Source organism: Ovis canadensis, chromosome 26 (assembly GCF_042477335.2).
Source record: "Ovis canadensis isolate MfBH-ARS-UI-01 breed Bighorn chromosome 26, ARS-UI_OviCan_v2, whole genome shotgun sequence".
NCBI lineage: Eukaryota > Metazoa > Chordata > Mammalia > Artiodactyla > Bovidae > Ovis > Ovis canadensis.
Window position 1 is genome coordinate 61,151,181 of NC_091270.1, and position 8,632 is coordinate 61,159,812.

Genomic DNA, 8,632 nt, shown 5'->3' on the forward strand with positions numbered 1-8,632 from the left:
AACATAGAGACAAATGTTAAATACCAAACCTTTTTTATCCCTTTAATTATTATTAAATAAATGATATATATTGCAATCACTGGTGTCTTAGAATGGAAGAAACATAGTATTTAATGTTGATAAATAAATGGCTGGTTAAAGTGAAAGTCACTCTATCGTGTCTGACTCATTGCGACCCCATGGACTGTAGCCCAACAGACTCCTCTGTCCATGGAATTCTCCAGGCCAAAATACTGCAGTGGGTAGCTGTTCCCTTCTCCAAGGGATTGTCCCAACCCAGGGATCAAAACCAGGTATCTGGCATTACAGGCAGATTCGTTATCATCTGAGCCACCAGGGAAACTCAAATGGCTGGTTTCAATGCTATTTTCTTTTTTAATAATAGCTCTTTGGGGAGCAAATGCCAGAAAGCAATTCAATCTAGCTAACGCAGAAAAGGGAATTTATTAGGTCACATAACTGAAAATCCAGGAGTTCAGACACGGCTTGATCCATGGATTGACTAATGTCTCTAAGACTCTGCCTTTCTCATTATATCGCCTTTAGTTTAGCCGTGTGTGTGTGTGTGTGTGTGTGTGTGTGTGTGAGTGAGTGAGTGCATTTTTTCCCTAGCCAGTTATCTCTAAGTGGCAGGTGAACGGACCATTCAAAGACTACTTGGTCTTAAGTGTTTTTGCCTGAAGGGCAAGAGCATATCTTTCCTGCTACATCTGGCAAAAGTCTTAGATGGTGATGGAATGGTACCCATGGAAGTACCTGAAAGAGGATTAGGGTTCCCACTGCACCATCTTAGGTGACCCTGTGACCCAAGAAGGCATAGATTTCCCCCCACTGTTTAGACTTCACACTCTTATTAAGAGAGAGCCGGGCCTCAGTGAAATGGCTTATGCTTTGCAGAAGATTCAGGATATCTGTACATCTCACAGTAAAAGCTGTTGTTCCTAATTTATTCTGGGTGACAAAAATGTTACCATCTTTAAGTGTCTCCAATCAACTCATCCAAAGACATTTTAATAACATTCTTCTTAGTTTTGTTTTGTTTTCTCATGGCTATTTTACTTCCCTGGGTGTTAAAATGTTATCCTCTATGATTTTGCTTACTCTATATTTCTTCTGAAAGAACAAGAGATCATCAGGTCTGGAAGGAAATATCATTGTCATTTCCCACTGCTCTTTGCCTCATAGTGTGAACCATATTCTGAGGGACTGAGATTTAACCAAGGTCACAAAGAACAAATGCAACACCCAGAGTTTTCACCCAGAGTGCATATACATGTATATGCACTTGAAAGTGTAGGTCTGACTATAAAAGTATTTAAAACACATATCATAAATTTCCCATAGTTTCAAGGACACATAACTTATCTCTCAGAGATGACAACAGTGCTCAAGAAAATGGAAGTTGTCGCTGAGTTTTTTTTAATTTTTATAGAATTATAGTTGACTTACAACATTGTGTTCCTTTTAGACATATACCAAAGTGACATAGTTATATATATATACATATACATATATATGTATATATATGTATATGTATACATATATGTATATACATACACACACATACAAGCATATGGGTGTGTGTGTGTATATATGTATATGTATATATATGTTCTTTTTCAGATTCTTTTCCCATATAGATTATTATAAGATATTGAGAATAGTTACCTGTGCTATACTATAGGAACTTGTTGATTATCTATTTTATATATAATAGTGACAATGGAAACAGTGACAGACTTTAATTTGGGTGGGCTCCAAAATCACTGCAGACGGTGACTTCAGCCATGAAATTCAAAGACGCCTGCTCCTTGGAAGAAAACTTATGACCCACTTAGACAGGATATTAAAAAACAGAGACATTACTTTGCCAACAAAGGTCCATCTAGTCAAAGCTATGGTTTTTCCAGTAGTCATGTACAGGTGTAGAGTTGGACTCTAAAGAAAGCAGAGCACCAAAGGTTGGATGCTTTTGAACTGTGGTGTTGGAGAAGACTCTTGAGAGTCTCTTGGACTGCAAGGAGATCCAACCAGTCCATCCTAAAGGAAATCAGTCCTGAGTGTTCATTGGAAGGACTGATGCTGAAGCTGAAACTCCAATACTTTGGCCACCTGATGCAAAGAGCTGACTCATTTGAAAAGACCCTGATTCTGGGAAAGATTGAAGGCAGAAGAAGAAGGGGATGGCAGATGATGAGAAGGTTGGATGGCATCACTGACTTGATGGACATGAGTTTGAGTAAGCTTTGAGAGTTGGTGATGGACAGAAAGGCCTGGCGTGCTGCAGTCCATGGGATTGCAAAGAATTGGACACGAAAAAAAAAAAAAAAAGTCGGACACTACTGAGCAACTGAACTGAACTGAACTGAGTGTGTATTTGTTAACCCCGCACTAATTTATTGTTTCCTCTTTGCCGTTTTCCCCTTTTTTTTAATTTTTATTTTTACTTTATTTTGCTTTACAATACTGTATTGGTTTTGCCATACATTAAAATGGATCAGCCACGGGTGTACATGAGTTCCTAATCCCGAACCCCCCTCCCACCCCATATCATCTCTCTGGATCATCCCAGTGCGCCAGCCCCAAGTATCCTGTATCCTGTATCGATATAGAGTGGTGGTTCGTTTCTTACCTGATAGTATACATGTTTCAATGCCATTCTCCCAAATCATTCCACCCTCTCCCTCTCCCACAGAATCCAAAAGTCTGTTCTAAACATCTGTGTCTCTTTTGCTGTCTCGCATACAGGGTTATAGTTACCATCTTTCTAAATTCCATATATATGTGTTAGTATACTGTATTGGTGTTATTCTTTCTGGCTTACTTCACTCTGTATAATAGGCTCCAGTTTCACCCACCTCATTAGAACTGATTCAAATGTATTTTTTTAATGGCTGAGTAATACTCCGTTGTGTATATGTACCACAGCTTTCTTATCCATTCATCTGCTGATGGACATCTAGGTTGTTTCCATGTCCTGGCTATTGTAAACAGTGCTGCGATGAACATTGGGGTACATGTGTCTCTTTCAGTTCTGGCCTTCTCAGTGTGTATGCTCAGCAGTGGGATTGCTGGGTCATAAGGCAGTTCTATTTGCAATTTTTTAAGGAATATCCACACTGTTCTCCATAGTGGCTGTATTAGTTTGCATTCCCACCAACAGTGTAAGAGGGTTCCCTTTTCTCCACACCCTCTCCAGCATTTATTGCTTGTAGACTTTTGGATAGTGGCCATTTTGACTGGTGTGAAATGGTACCTCATTGTGGTTTTTTTTTTTTTTTTTTGAAATATTTAGTCAATTTACTCAAATAAAGAAAACTTTAAATGATACAGAACTGAAAATATCAGAAATCTATATACAATAAAAAGTGAATATAAATTAGTCAATTCCATAGACATTTCCAGTTAAGCATTCATACAAATACAGATTCGCCTTTTTCTTATATATAGGAGTAACACATACATACCTACATGACATGATTCTGGCAAAAAAAAAAAAAAATCAGAGATACTAAAAATATTCTCAAGTTTTAAGAACGGTGTAGAATAAGTTTTAACAACATTCTACATGAATGGAAACCCCTGATTTAATTCCATGATTTTATCATGCCAGAAGCATGGTTGCTTTTAATTTTCTTAAACAGATATTGTTATCATACACATTGGCTTATTAATAATTAAGGCATTTTGCATACACAGTATCTCAGTGTGAACAAAAAACTTTTAGTACTGATTATTTGCTATAATGGTTTAAACTTTCAAAGTCTTTTCAACATAAGAAAATAGTAGCTGCACACATATAAGTGTTTTCTTATAAAACACAATCTTAAAAAAAAGTAATGATGATTGGTCTCTGTGATTCCTAGTAATAAGTCCTGTCTTATTTTTCACATAGTATAAATTATATTCTTATGCAGGATTGCATTAAGACCCAGTAGTTCTTAAACAATGTTACCAAATAACCATATAAATCCCAAATGCAGCAGAGGTGAACAATCTCCGTAGTGCACTTTCACCTCATTGAAGCTGAAGCTGCTCCTTTTGGATCTTCTTCCACTTCAATGTGAAGCAGATTGGTAGCATTTCATTAGTGGTTTCATCATACGTTTCTTTAGAGGAAAAAATGGTTTTGATTTCTTCCATAGTTCACAGTTCTCAGATGAGATATTTTTGGGGAAATCATATAGTCCAAGGATGTTTTGAATAGCCAAATGCTATAGATGAAGTCTTTCAATGCAACTGTAATAAATAAGCATCTACATCCTTGGCTATATTACCAGTATATCCTGGAACCAAAGTAAGATGGTTTTCCTGTTCCCACAATCCACTTAATTGCTGTTTTAAAATCTGAATATTTCCATCGTTCACAACTTCTGTTTTGGATGATAGTTCTGACCACCACCTTTTTATGACTGCTTGAAGCCAGTTTAAACCAACTATTATATATTCTTCAAATCTGCTTTTAAGTAGTGACTTTACTAGAGGCAACAAATCTACACAGCAGCCAAGTGAGATATACTGTTTTTCCTCCTGTAAACTATTGGTGAGCACGGGAAGGCAATCTACCACAACTCCAAGGTCCTCTATCCTTACTAAATATGCTACAAGTTCACTAATACTTCTCTTTCTCCAGAAAGTTAAAGCTACATTCAGTCTCAAATTCCTGCTGAACAAAACCTGTGCCATTGTTTCATGGTCCTGAGAAACTTCAGAAAAAAAGCCACTGTATTTTGATGATGGGCTTTCTGTCTGTGAAGAACCAGAATCACTGGAGTTAATCAAATATGTTCGACTCTCATGCCGTAATTTTTCAGGGAGGTGGCCTGCACAAGCCAGTTCATTTTCTTTATTTGCCATGACACAGCCCCCACTTTTAGGGGACTGCTTTTTTCTGTAACAAGGATTTTGAATAGGATGATGAACTTTCTTTCTTCTATAGATCACCTTACGTAGTTTATCTGGGCTTTTCACAGCTTGTCCAACTGTTCTAGTTATGTAAGCAGCCAACTGTTTTGGAGATTTCTTAACCTCCTTCATGTTCTTATTAGTGAAATTAGAGATCCTTTTTCTAGGAAGATCAATGGAATGATCCTCAGTATTATTACAAAAGTTGCGTTTTTTAATATTGTGGGTTTCAGATGCCATAATCTCTTAAATACAGGGCTCAAAAGCTGACAGGCAGTTTTCCAGCTGCTGTCTGACTTGACCTCTCCGCAGCGAATGACCTTACTGACCTCCCCTCACAGAAATCTTCCCGATTTAAGGGCTTCTCTGGCGGCGCTAGTGGTAAAGAATCCACCGGCGCCTCATGGTACCCCGGCGCCTCCGCCCAGCCCAGGCGCTGACCGACTGCGCCCGGCAGCCCAGACTATCCCTCGGCTCCCCGGCCGAGATCCAGGAACGGCCATTCAAACGCCGCCCCGCGCGCGGCCCCCTCATTGTGGTTTTGATTCGCATTTCTCTGATAATGCGTGATGTTGAGCATCTTTTCATGTGTTTGTTAGCCATCCATATGTCTTCTTTGGAAAAATGTCTATTTAGTTCTTTGGCCCATTTTTTGATTGGGTCGTTTATTTTTCTGGAATTGAGCTGCATAAGTTGCTTGTATATTTTTGAGATTAGTCGTTTGCCAGTTTGCTTCATTTGCTATTATATTCTCCCATCCTGAAGGCTGTCTTTTCACCTTGCTTATAGTTTCTTTTGTTGTGCAGAAGCTTTTAATTTTAATTAGATCCCACTTGTTTATTTTTGCTTTTATTTCCAGTATTCTGGGAGGTGGATCACAGAGGATTCTGCTGTGATTTATGTCGGAGAGTGTTTTGCCTATGTTCTCCTCTAGGAGTTTTATAGTTTCTGGTCTTAGATTTAGATCTTTAATCCATTTTGAGTTTATTTTTGTGTATGGTGTTAGAAACTGTTCTAGTTTCATTCTTTTACAAGTGGTTGACCAGTTTTCCCAGCACCACTTGTTAAAGAGATTGTCTTTAATCCATTGTATATTCTTGCCTCCCTTGTCGAAGATAAGGTGTCCATAGGTGTGTGGATTTATCTCTGGGCTTTATATTTTGTTCCATTGATCTATAGTTCTGTCTTTGTGCCAGTACCATACTGTCTTGATGACTGTGGCTTTGTAGTAGAGCCTGAAGTCTGGCAGGTTGATTCCTCCAGTTCCATTCTTCTTTCTCAAAATTGCTTTGGCTATTAGAGGTTTTTTGTATTTCCATACAAATCTTGAAATTATTTATTCTAGCTCTGTGAAAAATATCGCTGGTAGCTTGATAGGGATTGCATTGAATCTGTAGATTGCTTTGGGTAGTATACTCATGTTCACTATATTGATTCTTCTGATCCATGACCATGGTATATTTCTCTATCTATTAGTGTCCTCTTTGGTTTCTTTCATCAGTGTTTTATAATTTTCTATATATAGGTCTTTAGTTTCCTTAGGTAGATATATTCCTAAGTATTTTATTCTTTTCATTGCAATGGTGAATGGAATTGTTTCCTTAATTTTTTTTTTCTGCTTTCTGATTATTAGTGTATAGGAATGCAAGGGATTTCTGTGTGTTGATTTTATATCCTACAACTTTACTATATTCATTGATTAGTTCTAGTAATTTTCTGGTGGAGTCTTTAGGGTTTTCCATGTAGAGGATCATGTCATCTGCAAACAGTGAGAGTTTTATTTCTTCTTTTCCAGTTTGGATTCCTTTTATGTCGTTTTCTGCTCTGATTGCTGTGGCCAAAACTTCCAGAACTATGTTGAATAGTAGAGGTGAAAGTGGGCACCCTTGTATTGTTCCTGACTTTAGGGGAAATGCTTTCAATTTTTCACCATTGGGGATAATGTTTGCTGTGGGTTTGTCATATATAGCTTTTATTATGTTGAGGTATGTTCCTTTCATTCCTGCTTTATGGAGAGTTTTAATCATAAATGGATGTTGAATTTTGTCAAAGGCCTTCTCTGCATCTATTGAGATAATCATAAGGCTTTTATTTTTCAATTTGTTAATGTGGTGAATTACATTGATTGATTTGTGGATATTGAAGAATCCTTGCATCCCTGGGATAAAGCCCACTTGGTCATGGTGTATGATCTTTTTAATGTGTTGTTGGATTCTGATTGCTAGGATTTTGTTAAGGATTTTTGCATCTATGTTCATCAGTGATATTGGCCTGTAGTTTTCTTTCTTTGTGGCATCTTTGTCAGGTTTTGGAATTAGGGTTATAGTGGCCTCATAGAATGAGTTTGGAAGTTTACCTTCCTCTGCCATTTTCTGGAAGAGTTTGAGTAGGATAGGTGTTAGCTCTTCTCTAAATTTTTGGTAGAATTCAGCTGTGAAGCCGTCTGGACCTGGGCTTTTGTTTGCTGGAAGATTTCTGATTACAGTTTCAATTTCTGTGCTTGTGATGGGTCTGTTAAGATTTTCTATTTCTTCCTGGTTCAGTTTTGGAAAGTTGTACTTTTCTAAGAATTTGTCCATTTCTTCCACGTTGTCCATTTTATTGGCATATAATTGCTGATAGTAGTCTCTTGTGATCCTTTGAATTTCTGTGTTGTCTGTTGTGATCTCTCCATCTTCCTTTCTAATTTTATTGATTTGATTTTTCTCCCTTTGTTTCTTGATGAGTCTGGCTATGGTTTGTCAATTTTATCTATCCTTTCAAAGAACCAGCTTTTGGCTTTGTTGATTTTGTTATGGTCTCTTTTGTTTCTTTTGCATTTATTTCTACCCTAGTTTTTAAGATTTCTTTCCTTCTACTAACTCTGGGGTTCTCCATTTCTTCCTTTTCTAGTTGCTTTAAGTGTAGAGTTAGGTTATTTATTTGAGTTTTTTCTTGTTTCTTGAGGTATGCCTGTATTGCTATGAACTTTCCTCTTAGCACTGCTTTCATAGTGTCCCACAGGTTTTTGGTTGTTGTGTTTTCATTTTCATTCATTTCTATGCATATTTTGATGTCTTTTTTTATTTCTTCTGTGATTTGTTGGTTATTCAGAAGCGTGTTGTTCAGCCTCTCTATGTTGGAATTTTTAATAGATTTTCCCCTGTAATTGATATCTAATCTTCATGCATTATGGTCAGAAAAGATGCTTGGAATGATTTCTTTTTCTTTCTTTTTTTTTAAAAAATTTATCAAGGTTAGATTTATGGCCCAGGATGTGATCTATCCTGGAGAAGTTTCCGTGAGCACTTGAGAAAAAGGTGAAATTCATTGTTTTGGGGTGAAATGTCCTATAGATATCAATTAGGTCTAACTGGTGTACTGTATCACTTAAAGTTTGCGTTTCTTTGTTAATTTTGTGTTTAGTTGATCTGTCCATAGATGTAAGTGGGGAATTAAAGTTTCCCACTATTATTGTGTTATTATTAATTTCCCCTTTCATATTTGTTAGCATTTGTCTTACATATTGCAGTGCTCCTATGTTGGGTGCATATATATATTTATAACTGTTATAACTTCTTCTTGGATTGATCCTTTAATCATTATGTAGTGGCCTTCTTCGTCTCTTTTCCCAGCCTTTGTTTTAAAGTCGATTTTATCGGATATGAATATTGCTACTCCTGCTTTCTTTTGGTCTCTATTTGCATGGAATATCTTTTTCCAGCCCTTCACTTTCAGTCTGTATGTG

The 8,632-nt window shown here is 37.1% G+C and overlaps 1 pseudogene; it reads right to left on the minus strand.

The window, feature by feature from the left end:
- Positions 1-3,992: 3,992 nt before the first annotated feature.
- Positions 3,993-5,412, minus strand: LOC138430836 (KATNB1-like protein 1 pseudogene; annotated as a pseudogene).
- Positions 5,413-8,632: the final 3,220 nt, after the last annotated feature.